The 23,227-nt window shown below is 40.1% G+C and overlaps 1 pseudogene; it reads right to left on the minus strand.

The window, feature by feature from the left end:
- Positions 1-9,971: 9,971 nt before the first annotated feature.
- Positions 9,972-21,656, minus strand: LOC119000924 (fatty acid-binding protein 5-like; annotated as a pseudogene).
- Between the last annotated feature and the right edge of the window lie 1,571 nt (positions 21,657-23,227).

A 23,227-nucleotide genomic window follows, 5' to 3' on the forward strand; every position in this document is an offset into this window, starting at 1 on the left:
AACCATTATGATACCTTATAAAATAATTCAGAGTACTCTTCTAAGTGCTTGGGTAATTGTCTGGTGCTTGCCTGTGAATTTCAACCTTAGAGAAAAGGCGTCCCCTGATATTCTAATCTGAACTACTAGCACATTTTGGAAATTATCTTAAATTACTTTTAATGTGCCAAGGTATCAAATGTAATTGGTACCACCAAAGGGAAAAGATCTGTATTAAAAAAATAAATTGATACATAGACAAGCATTTGGGAAAATATCTATTATGCAACATTTGGTAGTCATCAAAATTTCTTTTTTTTAACATCACATTTTATTTTAAAATATATTTTATTGATTATGCTATTACAGTTGCCACGCTTCTTTCTCTTCTTTATTCTCCTCCACCCTGTCCCCTACCATCATTCCCCCACCTTAGTTCATGTCCATGGATCATACATATAAGTTCTTTGGCTTCTCCATTTTCTATACTATTTTTAACCTCCCCCTGTCTATTTTGTAACTACCATTTATGCTTCTTATTCCCTGTAACTTTTCCCCCATTTTACCCTCCACCCCGTCCTGCTGATAACCCTCCAGGTGATCTGTATTTCTCTGAATCTGTTCATGTTGTATTGTTTGCTTAGCTAGTTTTTTTTTCAGCTTTTGTCATTGATAGTTGTGAGTTTGTTGTCATTTTACTGTTCGTATTTTTTAAAAGATTTATTTATTAATTTATCTTTAGAGGGGAAGGGAAGGAGAAAGGGAGAGAAATATCAATGTATGGTTGCCTCTCATGAGTCCCCCGCTGGGAACTGGCCTGCAACCCAGGCATGTGCCCTGACTGGGAATCGAACCGTGATTGTTTGGTTCACAGGCCTGCGCTCAATCCACTGAGCTATGCCAGCCAGGGCTACTGTTTGTATTTTTAATCATCTTCTTTTTCTTAGATAAGTCCCTTTAACATTTAATATAATGAGGGCTTGGTGATGTCGAACTCCTTTAACTTGACCTTATCTGGGAAGCACTTTATCTGCCCTTCCATTCTAAATGATAGCTTTGCTGGATAGAGTAATCTTGGATGTAGGTCCTTGCCTTTCATGACTTTGAATAGTTCATTCCAGCCCCTTCTTGCCTGCAAGGTTTGTTTTGAGAAATCAGCTGCTACTCTAATGAGAACTCTTTTGTAGGTAACTGTTTCCTTTCCTTTTGCTGCTTTTAAGATTCTCTCCTTACTTTGGGTAATGTAGTTATGATGTGCCTTGGTGTGTTCCTTCTTGGGTCCAACTTCTTTGGGACTCTCTGAGCTTTCTGGACTTCTCGGATGTCTATTTCTTTCGCCACACTGGGGACATTTTTCTTCATTATTTGTTCAAATAAGTTTTCAATATCTTGCTCCTTCTCTTCTCCTTCTGGCACTCCCATGATTTAGATATCAGAATGTTTTAAGTTGTCCGGGAGGTTCCTAAGCCTCTCCTCATGCTTTTGAATTATTGTTTCTTCATTTTGTTTTGGTTGGATTTCTTCCTTTTGTTCCAAATCATTGATTTTTTTCCTGGTTTCCTACCCTTCATTGTTGGTTCCCTATATAATTTCCTTTATTTCACTTTGTGTAGTTTTCATTTCTTCCTTCATTTTGTGACCAAGCTCAATCAATTCTGTGAGCATCCTGGTTACCAGTGTTTTAATCACTCTGCATCTGATAGGTTGGCTATCTCCTTGTCACTTAGTACTTTTTCTGGAATTTTGATCTGTTCTTTCATTTGGGCCACATTTCTTTGTCTCAGGACACATGTTATATTGTAAGGGGGTGGAGCCTTAGGTATTCAACAGGGTGAGGCAACCCACTTTTCTGCATTGTGGCGCTGTATGTGGGGGAGGGGTGTGAGAGGGAGCAATGCCACTTGCTTGGTTTCCCGCTGGGTTTCAGTCACTTGCTCCTCTATCCACAACAAGCAAATTGGGCCCTTCTGGTGCTGATTCCTGGGGGGTGGATTTGTGTACCTTCTAGGACCCTGTGGGTCTCTCAAGTGAACTCTCTTTTCTGTGAGGCTGGGAGTTTCTCCTGCTGCCTCAACCCACACAGATTTTTTAAGTCAGATGATCTGAGAATTTATTTCCCTGTGCTGGAATACCAGGGTGTGTGGTCTGCCTCACTAACCAGGTGTTCCTCCAGGTTTATCCACACACAAATGTGGGACTGCCTGGTCCTCCAGCTGCTGCCATGTCACTGCAAGTCCTTTCCACCCCAGCTGCCCTTTCCACCCCATCTCTGCCCTCCTACCAGTCTGGGTGAAGGTTTCTTCTTTAACTCCTTGGTTGTCAGACTTCCATACAGTTCCATTTTCTGTCAGCTCTGGTTGGTTTTTTTTTTTGTTTTTAAATTGTTGTTGTCCTTCTTTTGGTTGTGTAAGGAGGCAAAGTATATCTACCTATACCTCCATCTTGGCCGGAAGTTTCTTTCAAAAATTTTCTTTATCTTCATGATTAGCTTAGCAATTAATATAAAATGAGAATACAGATTTTAAATATTAATTGATGTCATAGTAATTAATATAAAATGAGAATACATATTTTAAAAAAGATTTTATTTATTTATGTTTAGAGGGGAAGGGAAGGAGAGAGGGAGAGAAATATCAATGTATGGTTGCCTCTCATGTGTCCCCTGCTGGGAACTGGCCTGCAACCCAGGCATGTGCCCTGACTGGGAATCGAACCGCGATCCTCTGGTTCACAGGCCTGCGCTCAACCTACTGAGCTACGCCAGCCAGGGCAGAATACATATTTTTTGAGGATTTTAATCCTATTTCTTACAATGATGATAGTTAAACTGTAAGTTCCATGAAAGTAATGGTTATGCTTATTTGTGCTCGTTGTCACATCAACAGCTCCTAGTGCAATTGGCACATGCTGGGCATTCAGTAAATATTTACCAAATAAATGAACCTAAGTGGCCTGCAATGGGAAAAGAGTTAAGTAAAAGATGCTGTATCATACACAACATAATATACGTAGCCATTAAAATATGCTTATGGGGAGTTTTAATTATATATAAAATACCTATTTAAAAAACAAGATAAAACACTGTCTATACAGTATGACATGAACTTTGTAAGGTACATTTGTATAAAATTAAGGCTGAACAAGTCATAAAATGTCAAGTGATCATGTTAGAATAGTGGTTTAATAGGTGCCATATTTATTTCCCAAATTTTCTATAATGCACATGTTATTTTATAGTAAAAAAGTTTGTTTTTTTAAAGTGCAGCATTTTCCTCAAGCTATAGAGAAGACTGAATACTTTTTCTAAATCTAAACAATTATCTTTTTCTTTTGACTGTATGTTGAGCTCTTTGTTTTCTCTGCTTTAAAATGAGTTGAAAGAAACTAAAAGCATATGTCTACCTGTGGACTTGCACACAAATGTCAAAATAGTATTCTTTGTAGAGTTGTGTTCTAATATTCACAACAGTATTATTGTTAATAAAAACCTGCATGAGAACGTTCATAGCAGTATTATTCATAATAGGCCAAACATGGAAACAACCCAAGTGGTTATCAGTTGGTGACTGGATTAAACAAAAGGTGGCCTGTTTGGACAATAGAACACTATTTAGAAATTTAAAAAAATGAGAGGCCGATACAGGTTATGACACGGATGGACCTCAACAACATTATGCTGAGTGAAAGAAGTCAGAGGCAAAAGGCACATTATATGATTCCACTTCCGTGAAATATCCGGACAAGGCAAGCCGTTGGGGGCCGCCAGTAGATTAGTGGTTACCAGAGCCTGTGGGTGGGAATGGGAAATAACGGGAAATGAGTGTGAGGGGTTTCACTGGAGTGATGGAGATGTTCTAAAGCTGGGTTATTGTGATAGTCACCCAACTTGGCAAAATTACTAAAAAATCACTCAAATCTACACTTGAAATTGGTGAGTTTTATTATATATAGTTTAATGCAGTTTTAGAAAACCATAATGGCATTGGATCAGTAAAAATCCACACAGTGTGAGAATGTAAAAGTAAAACATGAAAAGAACATACACAAAAAGCAGGTGTGTGTGTGTGACGGCAAAGCCATATGTTTTCTTTACTTGTTTTACAACAGAGAAAACTTGCTTTTTTCCTTTAGATGCATTAAATGCATCTAAAGAATGCATTCTTTCTTTAAGAAAAAAGTGAGTCTAAGATAGTTCAAAAAATAACTTCTGCTACAGAATTATTTGAGATTTCACTTAATGTGAAATTCTGGTGTTGCCACTGGTGTGCTGTGAATTTCAGTGCCTAATTATGACCCTGTTGTAAGTTTTCTGCTCTGTTTCCGACAGAGCCCTGGGCTTATGCTGGGGAAGGAGCTTCCTTTGATTAGGGTTGCATTCCCCAGCAGTGCCCAGCCTGTGAGACTCTTCCAGTGGAGAGTTCCCCTTGGAAAGTGGTTTTCTTTTTTTTTTTTTTTTTTAAATTTTTCAGTGTTTTATTGTTGTTCACTTGTAGTTGTCTGTGTTGTCTGCGTAGAAAGTGGTTTCCTTCAAGCCTGAAAAACACTTTGCTTGATAGTTCTTTAGTTTAATTTATAATGAAGTCAGTAGTTTACAAAAAAAAAAAAAAAACTGGGGAAGGAGCTTCCTTTGATTAGGGTTGCATTCCCCAGCAGTGCCCAGCCTGTGAGACTCTTCCAGTGGAGAGTTCCCCTTGGAAAGTGGTTTTCTTTTCTTTTTTTTTTTTAATTTTTCAGTGTTTTATTGTTGTTCACTTGTAGTTGTCTTTGTTGTCTGCGTAGAAAGTGGTTTCCTTCAAGCCTGAAAAACACTTCGCTTGATAGTTCTTTAGTTTAATTTATAATGAAGTCAGTAGTTTACAAAAAAAAAAAAACCTTTTGAGGGGTTTGCTTGTTTATCGCTAAGACAAGTGGTCCTGGCCTCTGTTGGTGAAACCGCCAGAAGGAGCAACAGCCCAGGGCCCAGGCAGGGCAGATGGTGTGAAAAACCAGACCAACCTCTCTTCCTCTGAGGCACTGTGGGAGGCTTGAGTTACCCAAAGGTGTGTGGAGGGGGGTTTCTGCCCCCACCACCCCCTACCCATGCCTTCCCGGCCACAATTTGCCCAACTATAGGATTTCCGCTGTTCTGCAAACATTGGCGTTTCCTCCACTGTGGCTCTGAGTGGGGCACTCCGGTGTAACAGGAGATCCCATTCTGAACAGCGGAGATTGATTTTACTGTTGTTGCAAAAGGACGGGAGGTCAGCGATCCCCTGATTCCTAGACCCTTAATGAGCTGGCACCTCAGCTTTCTGGAGTGTGTCAACTGCCAGCTGGAAAGCACAGAAAAGGGAGGAACTTACCTTTCATTGTCCATTTAGCTGTTGTTTTAAAACAAAGTGTACTCTTACAATAGGCTTGTGTTCCTAAGTATAAAGGCCCATTCCCTTGCCTCGACCTCACAAGAGAGCAAGCGCAGGCCAGGGGAGAGCTAGACTCAGACAAAGTAAATAAATGTCAAGCAGGTTGGTGCACTGGGCCTGCAGCTGGACCTTCAGACTTCTCAGCTTGGTTCTGAGAGATGTTTGGTTTGGAACGAGTGGGCGGGGTCATTTCTCTTTATCTGTCGTCAGTGTCCTGATGTACAATAAGGACACGGTTCCCTTTCTCCTTCTCCCCAGTGTCTGTGATGACTTCTGATGGCTGTCATTCTGTGCCTGCGGACTTTATTTCTCTAGAACCAAGGATGAAAAGTTAGGGAAGTCAACGTGCTCCTACCCCAGAGCGCCAGCCCTCTAACAGTGAATCTCCGGGGTTGGCGTGTGAACACCCCAGTTTAGAAGTCTACATTTTTACCCCATTGTCAGAGTTTCCCCGAAAGGACTGAATTTCAGCCGGCTGCTCTCCATGGTAGCTGGTTTAAAAGCTCACCTTACGTTGGCTGGCTTTCTTCCCTGCATTCCTTTCCACTTCTCTCCCTGTGTTTCCTGCACCTCCCAAATACACCCCTAGCACCAAAGGCCTTTTCTCAGGGCCTGCTTCTGGGAGAACCTAGATTAAGACACCTCCGAACTCACTCTGAAGGATAAAGTTGGGTGGGGGACAAAATTGGAGCTGAGTTCTCCAGAGAACTGCCACCATTGTGCAGGGGTAAGACCTATTGTGTAAGAATCTGACTTTAGTCATATTATAAATCAGAGTTCTTCCGTGGCCTGGTCAGATACCCAGCTACCATGTATAAGATATTTTTATGGCAAGTATGTTCCAAATTCCAAATAGCCTACTTCCAGGTTAATCTAACGCCAATACTCAGCTACCAGTATTATTTCCATAAAGTTTTTGAAAAAAAATCTTTACTTTTTCAAAACATCAGAGTTAATGTAGAATATGGACAAACCTAGAAATCACAGTCATAGTAAAACAGGTAAAAATTTTTAAAAAAGGTTACTTTTAAGAAAATGCAAAAAAAGAGAAATAATATGACAATTTCCAGATGAACTGGAACAGAGCTCTGATTTGAATTTCTAGTTAATTTCTACTCTCCTCATATTTTATTTCTTCGTTCCACCACCGCTTCCTGGGAGCTCACCATGACCCATGAACTGCCTGGGTTCTGTGAGTGTGTAAATGAAAGACACAGTCCCTGTCGCTATGAACCCAGGGTCTGGCAGGAAGGCTGACAAGCGGGCATTTATCATAATAAGAGTGGCGTAGGGGCTGGGGAAGAGAGAGGCACAGATGCTCCAAGAATGCAGCAAGGCTTTGTGTCCCAGGGCAGGTGAGGCTGGACCTGAGTCCTAAGGATGGGGGAATTATCCAGGCAAGGGTATGCTGACTAAGGTGGGCAAAGACACGCAGGTGGGAGACAACACAGACTGTTGATTATCTCCCAACAGCTGTACCCTCTTCCTTCGTTTTAGAGCTAAACCTGCCATGTTCACCTGAGCGCACGGGCAACTAGAGACTACAGGGCCCAGCCTGGTGTTAGGGCTACTTCTGGTTTGTGACATATGAGCAGCCAACGGGTGTGGATTGCCAGTCTCCTTCTGGTATTTAGATAAGAGAGAAACATCCGTCTGCTAGGAATCACAGTGTTTTTGTTTATTTGTTTCATAGTGGCTTAACTGTAACTAATGTGGTGAGTCCAAGGAAGTGTGGCTGGGAAGTAGTGTGAGAGGGGAGTGGTGATATGTGTGTGCGTGGCTACAGAAATGACACGGGCCAGATCACGAAAGGTCCTGCTTGGCACGCTAGGCTGGTTGGATTGCAACCCAGGAGCCAGTGGGAACCCTTTGAAAATCCTTGATCTTGCCTGAGCTCGCAGCTGACTGTGATGTTTTGTTTTCTGAGATAAGAATTGCAAAGAATTGAAGAGTCTAGGACAGGTCTTTAGTGTTGCTTGCTTTGCTGTTTTAAGTTTGGTCTCCCTCTGAACCCATCTGGCTGCTTTGGTTGTTTGGTGGCCTATGAGGAACACATCATTTTCTGGAGTGAGTGCACTGGAAAAGGTAAGCAAGGAGGGGGCAGCGGGGGGCCAGCTGTGATGGCTCTTGTGTAACACTTCTCTTCTGCTGCTAACATTTTCCTCAGAGCGTTTCCAACTTCCGAAAGTCCCAGTGCTAGCAATTCTGCCCAGTGTTCTGGGAAGGTGGGAACATGCCTGGTGTGCTGGATGAGTCTAATTTAACCCCGTGTGGGAAAGGGCCGGCAACCACTTTAGGCCCAGGACACCTCCTCACTATTTCTGCTCCCTCAGGGTTTCCCAGGGCTCCAGAGGGCTTTCAGTGGCAGCTGGACCACATCGTATTCCCCTTGCCAATCCAAACTGGAGGTGCCCCAAAGAGATTTTATTTTTTAAAAAGCCAAGGACAAAAACAAATACATATAAATACACACACACACACACACATACACAATCACACACAATCCCCCTGGCAGTCCTGCCACTGAATCTTAGGAATAGGTAGGTGAACATACAAGGCATGTATTTCTTTTTTTAAAAAAAGATTTTATTTATTTATCTTTAGAGGGGAAGGGAAGGAGAGAAGGAGATAAATATCAATGTATGGTTGCCTCTCATGAGTCCCCTGCTGGGAACTGGCCTGCAACCCAGGCATGTGCCCTGACTGGGAATCAAACCGTGATCGTGTGGTTCGTAGGCCGGTGCTCAATCCACTGAGCTACACCAGCCAGGGCACAAGGCATGTATTTCTTATTTTAAAGAAATAATTACATTTTTTTACACAGATGTTTTCACTGGCACAATTTTAAATCTCCATGCCTCCACTAAGGGAAAATTTTATTGTTTGCACTTCAGCGTGGTTGATCTGGTCAGGTCTGGAAGGGCTCAGGGATGTGAATAGGGTGAACCCTCTGGGAGGCTGAAGTTGGAGGAAGTCATATTTAATGTTTCTGTTAACTTTGGGTTGTCCCTTTAAAAGCTGACCAATAGAGGGACTGAAATGCCCCACCAGGAAATAATGTAAAATCAGTAAAAAATGGGGCCAGAGGTCACATTTCAGTGTCCAAAGGTTCAGTAATGGTGGACTTTGTGCAGGCTAAAAAAATACAAATGTTGTATTTTTAAAAATTTTTATTTATTCATCTTTAGAGGGGAAGGGAAGGAGAGAGGGAGAGAAATATCAATGTATGGTTGCCTCTTGTGCGTCCCCTGCTGGGAACCTGCCTGCAACCCAGGCATGTGCCCTGACTGGGAATTGAACCCTGACCCATCTGGTTTGCAGGCCTGTGCTCAATCCACTGAGCTATACCAGCCAGGGCCAAGTTGTCTTTTTAATTTTTGTAAAATATACACAACATAAAATTTACTGTCCTAATTATTTTTAAGTGTATAGTTGAGTAGTATTAAGGATAGTTACGTTGTTAGGTAACCAACCTAATTTCATTTTGCAAAACCAGAACTCTATGCCCTTTAAATAATTCTCCACAAAATAATAGTAATAACTACAATCATACATGTGTGCACATATACAACTTTTTAACCCAAAATATTGTTTCCCACCTCCTCATGGCTAACTCGTTTTTCAAGCCTTAATTTAAACTTCCCTTTTCCCAGAAAGCCTCACAGTACCATTTCGTTATATTGGACTATGATGGTATGTTCCATTTCGACTATGAGCTCCTCAATGGCTGGCTAGAAGTCGGTCTTATTATCGTTGTCTCCTCAGAGCTTAGTATAGTGCCTGGATAATCAGGTGCTCCAGAAGTATTTGCAGAATTGAAAACTATCTTTAACATGGCTAAGACTAACATAGATCAAAATGGAGTGAGTTGGGATGAAACTCAGACGGGCCTCCTCTGCACAGAAGTTGTGTTACCAGGGTCCGAATGAATTCGCCAAACCTTTGCTAGTCTGCGTGTACCTGGGGTGGAGAGGAGGCGCCAGGAAAATTAAAACTTCTGCGAATGACCCCGCTTTGGGGAAGAGGAACTATAGGAATACCCATTCATGTGGGGGAAGGAAAATGGAATTGGGAGTTAGGAGGCTGAGGCTGGAGCATTGTCTTCTCTACTGATGGCTTTTATGATCTTAGACAATTCACGCAATCTCTCTGAATGAAAGTTCCCTCATCTATAAAATGTAGATAAAACAAAATCTGCCCACCCTCTGTCATGCAGTTTTTATTGAAGGTATGAACAAGCTTTATGAATCATAATATGCTGTATAGGCAATACTTATTAGAACTGTAATATTACAGTGAGAGTCGTTAGGGAGAGGCAAGCAAGTTCCCTGAGGCAGACTCAAGAAGGTCCAAGTTTAATTTCTCAGGGAATTCTTTGCAGCAGCTGAGCTGGGGCTTTAGTACCTGATTCCCTCAAAGAGAATGGTCAGCTTCCTTTTTCTAGACTATACTGCTCAGCCTTTAGGGAGGGAGCAATAAAGGCCAAGTATTAGACACAATTTTTAAAAAAGGTTTTATTAGAATCGATATTTAGGGAAAGCAGGACTGGGGCAAGGACAGAAATCCTGAAATGAGGGCATGGGACGGGGCTCAGACTATTTTCCACGCAAAGGAGACCCCTGGCATGTTTGCATCTTGGAGACTCTCCCCAGATGGGTGTCTTGCTCCAAATGAGCCGCTGCTTAAAGTGTGCTTGTAGCTTGAAACAGTTTCCAAAAGTCTGAAAAGAGAAGTAAAAAGTTAAAAAAAATAACCAACAAAAACCCAGTTGGGCTTCTCTGCAGTTTCCAGCCTGCTTCTCCCTTGTTATAAGAGCTATCCACTTAAGGGGTACCATGAAGTGGCTCTAACTTTAAATTTAGACTTGCAAAAGTTAAAAGCTGTGCAGCCTGATCTGAATAGCAATGTGGTCCCAAAGCGTAAAGAAAGTCAATGAAAACAGGATTTTAATATTTTAGAAGCTGTTCCCTCTGCTGCATTGGAAATTCAAATGGAACAGCACGGGGGCATGGGAAACCGACCGGGACAGAAAAGCGAAACAGACATGCCTGGTCTCACTGTCCATCATAAATAAAGAATCGTTAATAAGCAGCTCAAATGTGGAAAGCCCTCCTTTTCCGTTTTAATCTCAAGGCATAAAAAGCACACTTTCTTAAGCATGCAGGTGAAGTTTTGAAATTGGGCAATTTTGGCCAAGCTATTGTGCTGTTAAATGTTTATGTATTGAAACATATTCTTGGAAGATGTCTGGAACCCTTCAGTAATTTCAAATCACTTTCCCGTCCACATCTGTTTCCCATTATAAATCTCCTCAGATTTAATTACTTTTTTCCTATTGCTTACTTTCTCATTGAAAAACAGCTAATCTATTTATTTAATTGTACTTCCTCCATCCTTCCCCGCCGCCCTCTTTTAGATGTGTGTAAGATGTGACTACTACTCAGAAATGCCCAGATGAAGAGGGGTGATTTTTAGTGCTAAAAGATCAGCAAAATCGTTTTTCCTTTGATCCAGAAAATAGGGCCGTCAGTTTGGTAGGTGAAAATGTATATTTGAAATCTGACAAAATGCCAACAGAGGACATCAGATTGTAGGCCAGGAACACTCCTGCCGCTTGGCTCCTCCAATGACTTGTCAGGAGTGTGTGTGCTGGGAAAGCATTCTTCCCAACACAGATCCCTCAAGTTGATGAATTGCCTGATGTGTCTGCTTTGTGCTTTGAACTTGAAAAGTGCAATGTAAATACAAAGTATATCGTGATGGAGATGGTGCTGAGGATGCTAATGACAGGATGATAGATAAGAACCTTAGTGAAATGTGACTTTAAGCACTTGAACAGAATTCAGTATTTTTTTCTTCTTTTGACACAAGGAAACAGTGTTTAAATCCACACAGGAATTCACTAGGTTTGCTTCTAATATGGCATATTGTTCTACTCCCATTCGTGATGATTTTAAGCTTTTCACACACGGTACACAAATTATTGTTTCCCGGCTTTACATCTGTTTCTCCATCTCTTTGGCTGCCTTTAACAACAACTAGAGAAAAGAATCTATGAAATGATGTAGCTTATAGTTATCTTTAAACAGATTTAATTGCCCACACCTTACACCTTCTCCTGACTATATTGTGCAACCAAATGCTTTGCCCCTCTCCCCCTGCCTTCCAATCAATTTGGAGCCTCAGGCTGGTGTAATCCATCGTTGACAGATATGTTTAATGAGCCTGGCTTTGAGCCTTCGTAGCTGAAGGACTGCGGATTAGGTTTTATCTAATTTCACATCTTGATGAATAATCTGGGAGGAGGCTTCTACAATGCTAATGGAACCTGTGAAAGATGGGAGGCATTGCAAAAAGAGAGGACAGCTTAAAAGTCTGGTGTGGGGACAGGAGGCTCAGTTGTGGAGGCCTTGGTGAGCTGGCCTGTGGCCACTGCTCCGCAGAGAGGCTGCGTGGAGGGTGGGAGCCAGAGTGCAGGACCCTTTCCTGGGGTTACCACTCAGGATCTGAAGGGCTGCAGGGGTGTGACTGCCCAACACAGAGCTCCTTTGCAGTGTATTAGTCACTCTTAGTTTATGCCAAATTTGGGGAAATAATCAGAAACATAGGTTTTCCACATGAAGGAGGAAACGAGAATGGAGCGCCACTCAAACTGTCCTGGAGGTGGCACTTCATCAGAAGCTGGGCTGCTGGAAAGTGTTTCAGGAACAGGCTTCATGCGCACACAACTGGAAACCCCTTGCTCTGGCCGCCTGAGAATCTTACCTTGTTCTCCTTGGTTCATGAACCCATTTTTATGGAATTCGTAGAGGGTGTAAGCCCGGAAGTGCCTCAGGGTTCTCAAATCAAAATTCTATGGACTACTAATTACAGACAGTCAACTAGGTTTTAAGCTATAGCCCATCAAATAATTTCCTTTATTTGCTTCTGGACATTTTCTCTATGTCTTTCTTCTAGCTCCTGTTGGTAGAATGCCCCTAACTACTTCAGGGTTGTCACAGCTCGATTCCAATTGATTTTTGCTCAAATGAACTCTTAAAAATTTTAATATGCCTCATTTTATCTTTTAACACCCACCAGATGTGAATTTCCCTATTGTGTCAATTTCTTTGAAGAGGACTGGTGGGTCCATGTGCTGCGAAAGTGGGACTAGGTCACACATGGGATGGCTCACTTACCCTGTCATCTGCCTGCTGCTTCCCAGTGGTGACTTACAAGAAATGAATCAAGTATAGTTTTAGAGCAGGAAAGGAAGGGAGAGATGGAGTCAAAGTTCTTCCTTTACAGATAGGGAATGAGAGGAGATTTGATTTTGACCAAGGTGACCAGGATCGAAACGAGTGGAGCTAGAATGTAAATGGGCCTATGTAGCTCAGTCCAGCCCACCTCCCGTACACGGAATCCCTGAGCTGACCAATATGTAGGAGATTGTAGAGCAAGTGGGATTCTGATAGAGATGTCCTAGGGAGAGACACTAGGTAGCACATGGCTTTTGATTTATTGGTCATAAGAACAGAGATTTTGAAGATTTAGAAATAGTTTTATTATGCACCCTATGGGTTAAAGAAATGCCCCCGAGGTGAAGAACAAGTTACCTTTTGAGAACTTGGCATAGGTGAAAGGTTTCTCCTGGAATTCTCAGAGTTTCAGAAAATATGAACGAACTCATGAGCATGGAGAAAGATTCAGGGAAGGAACACCTTCACTGTTATCCTATGATTTTATTCTTATAAAGTATTTCATAATTACCTGCCAATTTCAAGGCCAGTGTTTTGGGGTTGGTGAACACAGAAAACTTCTGTAACATTTGGAAAGATGAAAATAGCAAACAAACTGTATTGCTCAGTGAAAGCATTTTGTGGCAGACTTTTAGCACATTGGTTCACAGTCTCACCACTTCATCACTGAAAGGACCTGAAGAGCCTGTCGGGTCACAGTTAAGCCACTTCAGAGCAAACTGGAGGATAGGTGGGGGCTGTTAGAAGCAGTAAGAGGGAATGTATAGTAGAAGGAGACATTTTCATTTCAGTGTTTTTAACATTTTATTTCAGTTTTAGCACAGCATTTACAGTGTCCTTGGCAGATTAACATACTCTTGCTGCTACTTATTCATCATAATATTTACCTGTGTGAAAAAGTGGTTGTAGAGTTTAATTTGTCTGAAAGTTGTTTTTATGTTTTGGAATGAGGAGTATTGGACATGTATAAATACAAGCATAATTATTTTTATTATCCTTCGCTTGGATTCCAAGGGCACTGATGAAGGAGGGGTGCCTAACACTGAGGGTCTCACAACCGGCCTCTGGAATACAACGTTTGATAAACCCTAAACAGACCATTCCTTGCCCAGGAAAATAGATTTGACCTTCAATTTTTTTTCATTTGCGAATAAAAGAATGCTAGGACATGGCCTTTTGTTCCTAAAATACTGCTCTAATTCTGTGAGTTTTGTAAGTTTGAAAGCACGTGGCCAAGGCTGGGTGGCATGTGGAGGTGGAAGGAAAAGGCCTGAAAAAGGAAGTGAAACCATGGAAAGGGAAGAAAAGAAAAAATGAAATAAAGTTGAAATCAAAGGAGGGATAAAAATGTCAATGGAAAAATAGGAGAGTCCCAATCTTCTTGAATATTTTATAGCCAGCTTTCGAGTAAGCTTGATCACCCAAAGGACGCACCACAGGGATCAGTGTTCAAAAATGAACAACAGATGTTGGATGTCAACAGATAACACCCCAGGGATAGGGGGAGAGAAAGTAAAACACATTGTCAGGTGGTCTCTGATACTTTGGGTAAATCTTTGCTGAGGAGTAAATTTCTTGTGCAGCTATCTGAGAGTTCTTGGAGCAGCCCAATTGCTTTTCTAGTTAACAGGCTCATAAGAAGAAAATTTATTAGGCAACAGTCACTTACAAAGCATCTGTGTGTCATTGTACTTTGGCATAAGCCTTTCCCCAAAGGGGATTATAACCAGGATATGATTATCAGGTAAACAAGCATCTTTGACCGAGTTGGCTTAGGTGGGAGGAATCACTGGAGCTTCCTCAAAAACTTCTCCCCTGGCCTAAGGTGGCTGCACTTAACTTTTTGGTGACTCTGAATGCCATTACTGTGCTTTACTATCTTTGTAGTGTTCATCTGAGGTTTTGTGCATGCAGTTGTTTTCTTGCTCATTATCTGTTTCATCCACCAGAATATAAACTCTGTGAAATTAGGGATGACCTTTGTTTTCTTCATCACAGTGAATCCAGTGCCTTGGTTAGTGCCTGGCACATAGTTGGAACTTCAAAATGCATCCAGCGGTATTTCAGACATAATATTTTAGAACTTGAATGAAGAGTGAATATATTAATTTACTGTGATAATCAGAGAATATAGAAGTCAGGGAGAAGAAAAGATGGAAGAGAGAGACAATTCTAATTTGCATTGTCCTTCATGATTCTTAATTTATACATTGACAAGGTACCAACTCTGGGCAGCTGAGGGCAGACAGCCTGTGGTCAGTCTGGATGTCTCTGAGAAACCTGCATGAAGGGACCAGACAGGCTGAAAGTGCTATCTTTATTTCAGGTGAGGCCACCAGGTATGCCCATCAGCTCATAAAGAGGATGGAGAGGTGAGGATGTCTACCTTTTTGAGAAAAAGAACTATTTTAAATCTCTCTGGAGTGTTGAGCTCACTGAAATGCGAGGGATGAAGGTGTCACTCTGGTAGGTTGGGGAGTAGGGCCAGGTGGCACTGGAGACTGTGAGTTGGTTTCAAGTTTAGTTCTAAACCCAAGTATTGAGGTTGTAAAGGCCACATTGCTTTAGCATTGACAATTCATTGGGACATGAGTCTAGCCTATATTTTTCATATAGGTAAACCTATTTCACTTCAAGAAACACCCCTTAAACTGAGACTCTGCCTAGTTTCATGTTCAAAATATGTGTGTGTGTGTGTGTGTGTGTTTGTTTCACATAATGATGAAAGCAGTTGTTTTAATGACTTCATTTGGAAGAGATATACGAGGGATTGGGAACCAAAGATTTGAAAAGAGGGTCAGAAGACAAGGTGATTGGAATCAGGAGCTCCTGGCAAAGTGAAAAGGTAGAGGTACAGAGGAAAGAGGGTAGCAACTAGAGTAATAGTTTTTTGACTCTATGTTCCAAGAGGGAGATGGGTGCTGAGAAGACAAGAGGGACCGGAGAGCTGGTAATCAGGTAGGGGAGGGGAGGTACGACTTCTTACATTTGTTTTTACAAGCCCTACTAGGGAGCTGTTTCTTTACTCTGCAATCAGAAAGCCATGGGTTTCAGTCTGAGTTCTTTTCCTAGCTTTCATAGGAGTTTGATGAGAATTTAATAGTGATAAGCTATATGATGAGTGCTTAACAGTTTTGCAAACATGGCAATTTTTAAAAAAATACAGGGGGAGACCAAAATTTAAAAAATCCTAGAATTATCTTCTGGGGGGCAGGCCTATTGTATAGCACAGGCTTTCTCCACTAGGTGAGTGCTCTAGGAACCCATCTGTATCAGTGTGCCAGTTGGCCTGGTTGTGAGAGGCTGCATTTGGCTTCAGTGAATTTTTTTGAACGCTTTCAATGTATTTGCCCATTTCATGATGGCAGATTTACCAGTGCACCTGCCCACACTGTGCTGAGTGTTAAGCAGTTTTTGACCAAAAATGGCATGAACCCTGTGCTCCACCCTCTCCTGTTGCCTGATCTCATCTCAAGCAACATATTTTTTTTGCTTTTGTTTCCTGGATGAAAAAGTCCTCAAAGGGAAATGTTTTGCCGATGTGGAAGAAGTGAGACAGAATATGGCAGAAACATTAAAAGGCATTAAAACTGATGAGTTAAGAAACTGTTTTGAGCAATGGAAAAAATAGCTTGATATATGTATTGAATCAGATGGAGAATACTTTGAAAGTGACTGAAGTTTAAACATCTAAGAATAGATACACATTTTTTAAATACATGAATTCCATTTGGGGGGATCTCTCCCCATATTACTACAATGTTTGCTGTTACTAGTAAGTAGTTTCATTAGTACTAAACCACCACTAAGAGTCCCACAGCAGGACCTATCACTTGTCTTGGGAGCAAGATGAGGAGCAGGACCCAAGTGTTGGGGGTTAGAGGAGTCCCAGGAAGCTATGGGGTTTTCAGCCGAGAAGAAAATGCAACCCCAAATTTCAAACAAAGAGGGAAAGAAAGCTTTGCCACTGCTCAGCTGAGTGTGGGTAAATTGGGCTTAAGTTATTCAGGGAAGAAGAAAAGAAAAAAATAGCTCATTCTGTAGGAAAATCAGTGGAAAGATGAAAGTAACTAGAATGATAAAATATTTAAAAAATCAATGTATAAATTTATACTGCCAGTTTACAAACAGAATCTGTGTGTTAAATCATTTTACATTACAACTGTGACCCTTCCTGTGAGATGAAGACGTCATTGTCAGTTCTTGAGGGGTTGACACACCTTGGATTTAAATGAAATGTATAAATCTCTTTCTTCAACCTGGATTAACCAGTTTTTAAACTAGCTTCTCTACCATGCAGTTTTAAAAATAGCACAAAGATATTAGGAAGGATAATAATATGTAATTATGTTGCTATCTTAATTTGATTGAAGAAGAGAGCCAGTGGAGAAAGTAATGAGTCTTCCATCAACGCAGAAGGTGGTTAAGACAGGCTGGAGCTGGGTGTGTGCGTGTGATCCCAGAATTCCAATAAATCATTCACTCACTTATCAAACATGGGGTGAGCACTGGGAAACACAGCTAAGGAGTCTCAAAACCCCTGCCTGTAGAAATTTTACAGTCTGATGAGCAATGAAACATATAAAAACAATTATGATATGATATAGGAAATAGAGGCTCAAATAAGAGGCTATGGGAACCCAGAAAAAGTGCCTAGCTGGCATTGTGTGGTCACTGAAAACTTCCAGAGGATGAATGCAGGCTAAATCACCTGAACAGGAGTTCTCGGGATAGATTTAGAGGTTGAGGGTTGGAGGGGTGAATGGGGAAGGGTTTTTTAAGGTATAAAGCTGTGTGTAGAGAGCACCTTACCTTGAGAGACCGAGTAGTTCAGTGTGGCTGGAGGACAGGCTACTTATGGCGAAATGGAAGATGTGTCTAGACAGGGGCTAGATCACAAGTGGACTGCCTCAAAACCAGTTTGGATTTATCCTATAGGTGGCGAAGCTGTTCGACCAGATGGTGTTTCAGAAACATACCTGGTACCGATGCGGGGACTAGCTTGAAGGGTGTTGACACTAAAGACAGGGACTCAAGTTAGGAGGCTACTTCATGGTGTAGGTGGGGAGTTACAGACCTTGAACTGAGGCAGCAGTAGTGGGAATGGAGAGGAGGGGGAGGGAGAGGGTTTGGGATGCATGTAGCTGGTGACCATGGCTGACTGGGATGGGAAAGGGAAATCTCAGGTTACGTTCTGATTTCTCTTAGGCATTAGGTTGATGGGAATGCCCATCACCAATTTTGAGGATACAAGGCAGGGAGGAGTCGAAGGCCTTCTTTGGAATGTGCTCTTCTCCGAATGAAGATCAGTAAGAGAATTTTGAGTAAAATGTTTGCCCTGTGCTTCACAATTTGCCATCTCCCAGACTTGGTACTGTTTTCTTCACTGGGAATGTCCCCTGCCCCCTGCCCCCCGCCCCCTTCCCCCTCAGGCCATGATTCTGCAAGTTCAAAGCTCCATCTTCTTTTAAGTCTAACAAATTCCAACAGTTTCAGAAAGCCTTCTCAGATTCTCTATCAGCCAAAAGTAAATTTATATTGATAGATTACAAATAGATCTGTTCAGCGGTTGGTTCATATAGTTCTTTTCTTCTGAAAGGTTGTAGAGGATCATTCTAAGAATGTGGGTTCTGGAGCCATACTGGGTGGGGTTCACCTGGCCTCAACCACATCTGAGTTGTGTGATCTAACCACTCCCCTTCCATTTTCTCATCTGTAAAGAGAAGCTAATATCAGCACCTACTTTGCAAATTTATTTGAGTATTAAATGAATTCACCCAGATAAAGCAATCTGAATAGTGCCAGGCATATAGTAAGCGCTCAATAAATTTGGCTGTTACTTTCATCTTTCTTCTGGTACTAATCCCTTTCTATATTGCATTGCAGTATACTTATGTAAATGTGCCTGAGGTGATGGTGATCTCCTCCAGGGTAGGAATCATCTTTGAATTCCCTTCAGCACCAATCATAATGCCTTACATAACAAGTATTTATTGATCTATTGATCTATTCTGTACTGTTGTTTTTGAATAGCAAGTTTTCTTGTTTAGGGCAAAACATACATTTCAACCGATTTTCCCCCCTGGGGATTGAAGCATTAGCCTAGTATTTTAAAGAATTTGAGAGTTTATAGTTGATGGTTAAGACATGTTATCATTCATATTTATGGTTTCCTTGCTTCTGAATATTTGGTCAGGAATGCAACCACCAATTATCTAATTTTTCTAGTGGGAAACATTATCTTTTTATGACTCGGTTTCCAGGAATGGTAAAAATTTAGTACTATCTTTGCCTTTTCCCCCCAAACTAATATATTGTATCTCAGATCTCAAAATGCTTTAGTTTTTCTACCTATCTCACTGATACTGGGCCAAGAGAGGGACTTGCTATACAATTGTCCACCCACACAATAATTTTGTGGTCTAATAATTCTAGACCATATTTTCCCAATTTAATAGTAAGTATATGTATATCTGAGTTTGTATATACAGCCTGTAATTTTCTTCTTTTATAGTTTTCTTATCTGGCTTCAGTATCAGGGTAATGCTAGTCTCAAAAGATGAGTTTGGAAGTGTTTCTTTCTTTTTAATTTTTTGGAAGAGTTTGAGAAGGCTTGTTAGCAATTCTTCTATCAATGTTTGGTAGAGTTCACCAGAGAAGCCATCTGGTCCTGAACTTTTAGTTGTTGGGAAAACTTTCATTGTTTATTCAACTTGCTTCCTTAGTATTGGTCTATTCAGATTTTCTATTACTTCATGATTCAGTCTTGATAAGTTTTATGTTTCTAGGAATTTATTCATTTTTTCTAAGTTGTCTAATTTGCTGGTAGATACTTTTTAATAGTAGTTTCTTATGATCCATTGTATTTCTGTGGTATCAGATGTAATATCTCTTTTGTTTATAATTTTATTAATTTGATTCAACACTTCTTTTAGTCCAAATATAAGTTTGTCAGTTTTATCTCTTTAGAAAACCAACTCTTCATTTCATTAATTTTTTCTATTATCTTTCTATTTTTATTTATTTTGCCCTAATCTTTATTTTCTTTCTTCTGCTAACTTTGGGCTCAGTTTTTTTTCTAGTTCCTTGAGGTGGAAGGTTAGGTTGTTTATTTGAGATTTTTTTAAAAAATAAATGTTTTTTTGTGTGTGTGTGATAAACTTCCCTTTTAAAACTGCTTTGCAGCATCCCGTAAGTTTTCATATGTTGTGTTTCCATTTTCATTTGTCTGAAGACTATTTTTATTTCCTTTTGATTTTTTATTTTACCTATTTATTATTCAGAAGTGTGCTGTTTAATTTCCACATATTTATGAATTTAAAAAATTTCCCTTCTTTTATTGATTTCTAGTTCCATCAGGATCAGCAAAAATCCTTGATATAATTTTAATCTTCTTAAATTTATAAAAACGTGTTTTATGATCAAACATATGATCTATGCTAAAGAATGTTCCATATGTGCTTGAGAATAATGTATATTTTCTACTGTTGGATGGAATGTTGTATAGATGTCTGTTTGGTCCATTTGATCTAAAGTGTAGTTCAAATGTAATATTTCTGTATTGCTTTTCTGTCTGGGTGATCTAGCTGTCCATTGCTGAGAGTGAAGTTCTGAATTCCCGTTATTATTTCATTCCTGTTTATTCTTGCCTTTGATATCTTAATAATTGTTATTTAATATATTTAGATGCTCCACTATTGGGTGTATTTATATTTTAAATTGTTACATTCTCTTAATAAATTGACCCTTTGTTATTACATAATGACTTTCTTTATTTCTTATTACAGTTTTTGACTTAGAGTTCGTTTTGTCTCATACAAGTAAAGCTGCTCCTGCTTTTGGTTTCATTTGTATGGAATATTTTTTTTCATCCATTGACTTATAGCCTATGAGTGTCACTAAAGCTTAAGTGGGTCTCTTGTAAGCAGCATATAGTTGGGTCTTCTTCTTCTTTTTAAAAATCATTTAGTCACTCTGTGTCTTTTATTGAAGAATTTAACCATTTATGTTTATAATAACAATTGCTAGGCAAGGGTTTACTAGCACCATTTTGATATTAGCTCTTTATTGTTTTGTAGTTACTTTCTTCCTTTCTTGTTGTTTTACTATGTGAATTAATGTTTTTCTTTTTTTTGTAGTGGTATTCTTTGCTTCTTTTCTCTTTATCATTTGTGTTTTGATTATATTTATTTACTTTCTGAGTGGCATGAGGCTTTCATGATACATGTTATAGTTATAACAGTCTATTTAAGCTGATAACAACTTAACTTCAATTGCATAAAAAGTTCTGCATATCTACATATTCAGCCTTCTCCATTTTATGTTGTTGAATTTCTCTCTTTTTATTTTTATTTTTATTTTGTAGCATAAAGACATTTATTTACTAACAAAGGGTTGGTTCTAATTAAACTCACACTTGGAAATAGTTATGTAAAATGTTTGTGATGAAGATAACAGAACAGTAATGGCAGGGGGGGGAAGCATGGGGAGATTTCCTTCTTGAACTGAGCTTGTTTAACCTGACAGCTAACTCCTGTCCAGAAGGATGATGGAATTTTTGCTCAACTTTTTTTTTCAACTTTTTTATATATATCTGAGTACAGGTGACACTGTTCATGATGCATTCCACCAACATTTTCCCACCTTCCAGTTTTCTCCTGGAAGTGCTTTTCTTCCCATCCCATTCTTGATGTTGAACCAATGCGCCACTTACAAAGTTGCAGATGGTCTGAGTTTTTCTGCCATTAGCTGTAGTTTCCTAAAATTTCTGTCCTAGGTTACATGAGAACTGTGCTGTTTTCAATATGCTCTCATTTTTTACAGTGAGGGTTTTGCTCTCAAAAGTAATGATACAGTCTGGTTTGGCCGGGACACCCATTTCGCGCAGAGCCGGTTCCCATACGTGGTTCCTTCACGTGCTCATCAAAGCCTTTGCTCTCCACTAAGCGCCATCTTCCTACCAGTTGCTGAATGGTGGCCATGGTAGGCATTGGAGGCCTGGGGGAAACTGGAGAAGAGGAGTCCTGTGCTAGGAGAGTGGCCAATTTCTATCTTTTTATATTATATATCCATTAACAAAATATTGTAGCTATAGTCATTTTATCACTTTTATATTTTAACCTATAGGCTAGAGTTCAAAGTGATTTATATACTACCATTGCAGTATTAGAGTATGCTGAGTTTGACTAAATATTTATTTTTACCAGTGAATTTTATACTTTTATGTTAGCAATTATAGCTTCCTTTTATTTTAGCATGAAGAAGTCTCTTTAGCATTTCTTGTAAAGTAGGCCAAGTGGTGATAAAGTCCCTCAGCTTTTGTTTGTTTTGGAAATTTTTTACCTCTCCTTCATTTCTGAAGGACAACTTGGCCATGTAATGTATTCTTGGTTTACAGTTGTTTTTTTCTTTGAACACTTTGTATATATTATTCCACTCCCTTCTGGTTGCAATATTTCTGCTGAAAAATCTGCTGATAGCCTTATTGGGATCCCCTTGCATGTGATGAATCTTTTTTCTCTTATTGCTGTCAATAGTCTCTCTTTCTGAGTTTTGAGAGGTTGATTATAATGTATCTCAGTGAAGATTTTTGGGTTGGATCTGGTTAGGGATCTTTGAATTGCATGTACCTGGATGGCCCTGAATGTTTCTAGCTACTTTGCCATTTTAGGTTTTCAGGTACACTTTTCTGAGTTTTTCTGGCTTTTCCTCTTCTGTTGTATCAACCACCAAGGTGTGCCAGCTGAGAACTATGGCCTTAAACCTCCATCCAGAAACCTGACTGTGTGCCTAGTTATATTATCAAAAGAATTTAGGAAGCTGAATATGGTTGTAGAGGCATAGATTTTTCTCTGAAGGTCTCAGGAAGACCACCCAGGAGCAGGGGAAACTGGGGCTGAAGTCTATATACATCAGGCTTTGAAGAGCATGAGGACACATGGGACCAGCAGAAAAGTGATTCCCAAGTTGGGGAAGCTCAGTGAATTTGTTTAGCTGTGGCTAGCTCCTCTAGATTTCAGGGAACTTCCTTTTCATGATCTCATCTTTTGCAGGAAGCAGATTTTTTGGAGAAAAACCTCTGAAGCAGGGCAGGGGGTGAGGCAATGATCGCAAGCATCCGGTGTCAGCTGTTACTCCCCGATGCTCTGTGCATTCTTCAGAAACTGTTCTTGACACTTGCTAATGCTGCTGAATTTGCCTGTGAGCTGGAAATTATTTTCTACCCATTCTTGATACAAATGGGTGGGAAGAGAGGATAAATAGATTCTAACCCTGGATTTGGTTATAAAATACATAAGCTTCAGTCTGATAACCTGATACTTTTTTGTTTTTGATGGTCTTTCTCTTTAGCTTGGTCCTTGATTATCTGGGGTGGGGGATAGTCGAGGTCACCAAATAAATGACTTTCAGGTAAATGAATTACAGTATGTCTCTGGAATTGCTATGGAAGTGATTTTTACCAGCATTCTAAGAGTATATATCAAGTCTTTATGCTTTTATTTTAAGGACATCTTGTTCTTTAAAAATATATATTATTTAACACTATCAACAACTTTATTTTCCTCTTCATTTTTTAAGGAGTTTTTAACAATAGTGGTTAGTGACACT

The sequence above is a fragment of the Sturnira hondurensis genome, unplaced genomic scaffold (genome assembly GCF_014824575.4).
Source record: "Sturnira hondurensis isolate 20B ecotype Veracruz unplaced genomic scaffold, ASM1482457v3 Scaffold0016462, whole genome shotgun sequence".
Taxonomy (NCBI): Eukaryota; Metazoa; Chordata; class Mammalia; order Chiroptera; family Phyllostomidae; genus Sturnira; species Sturnira hondurensis.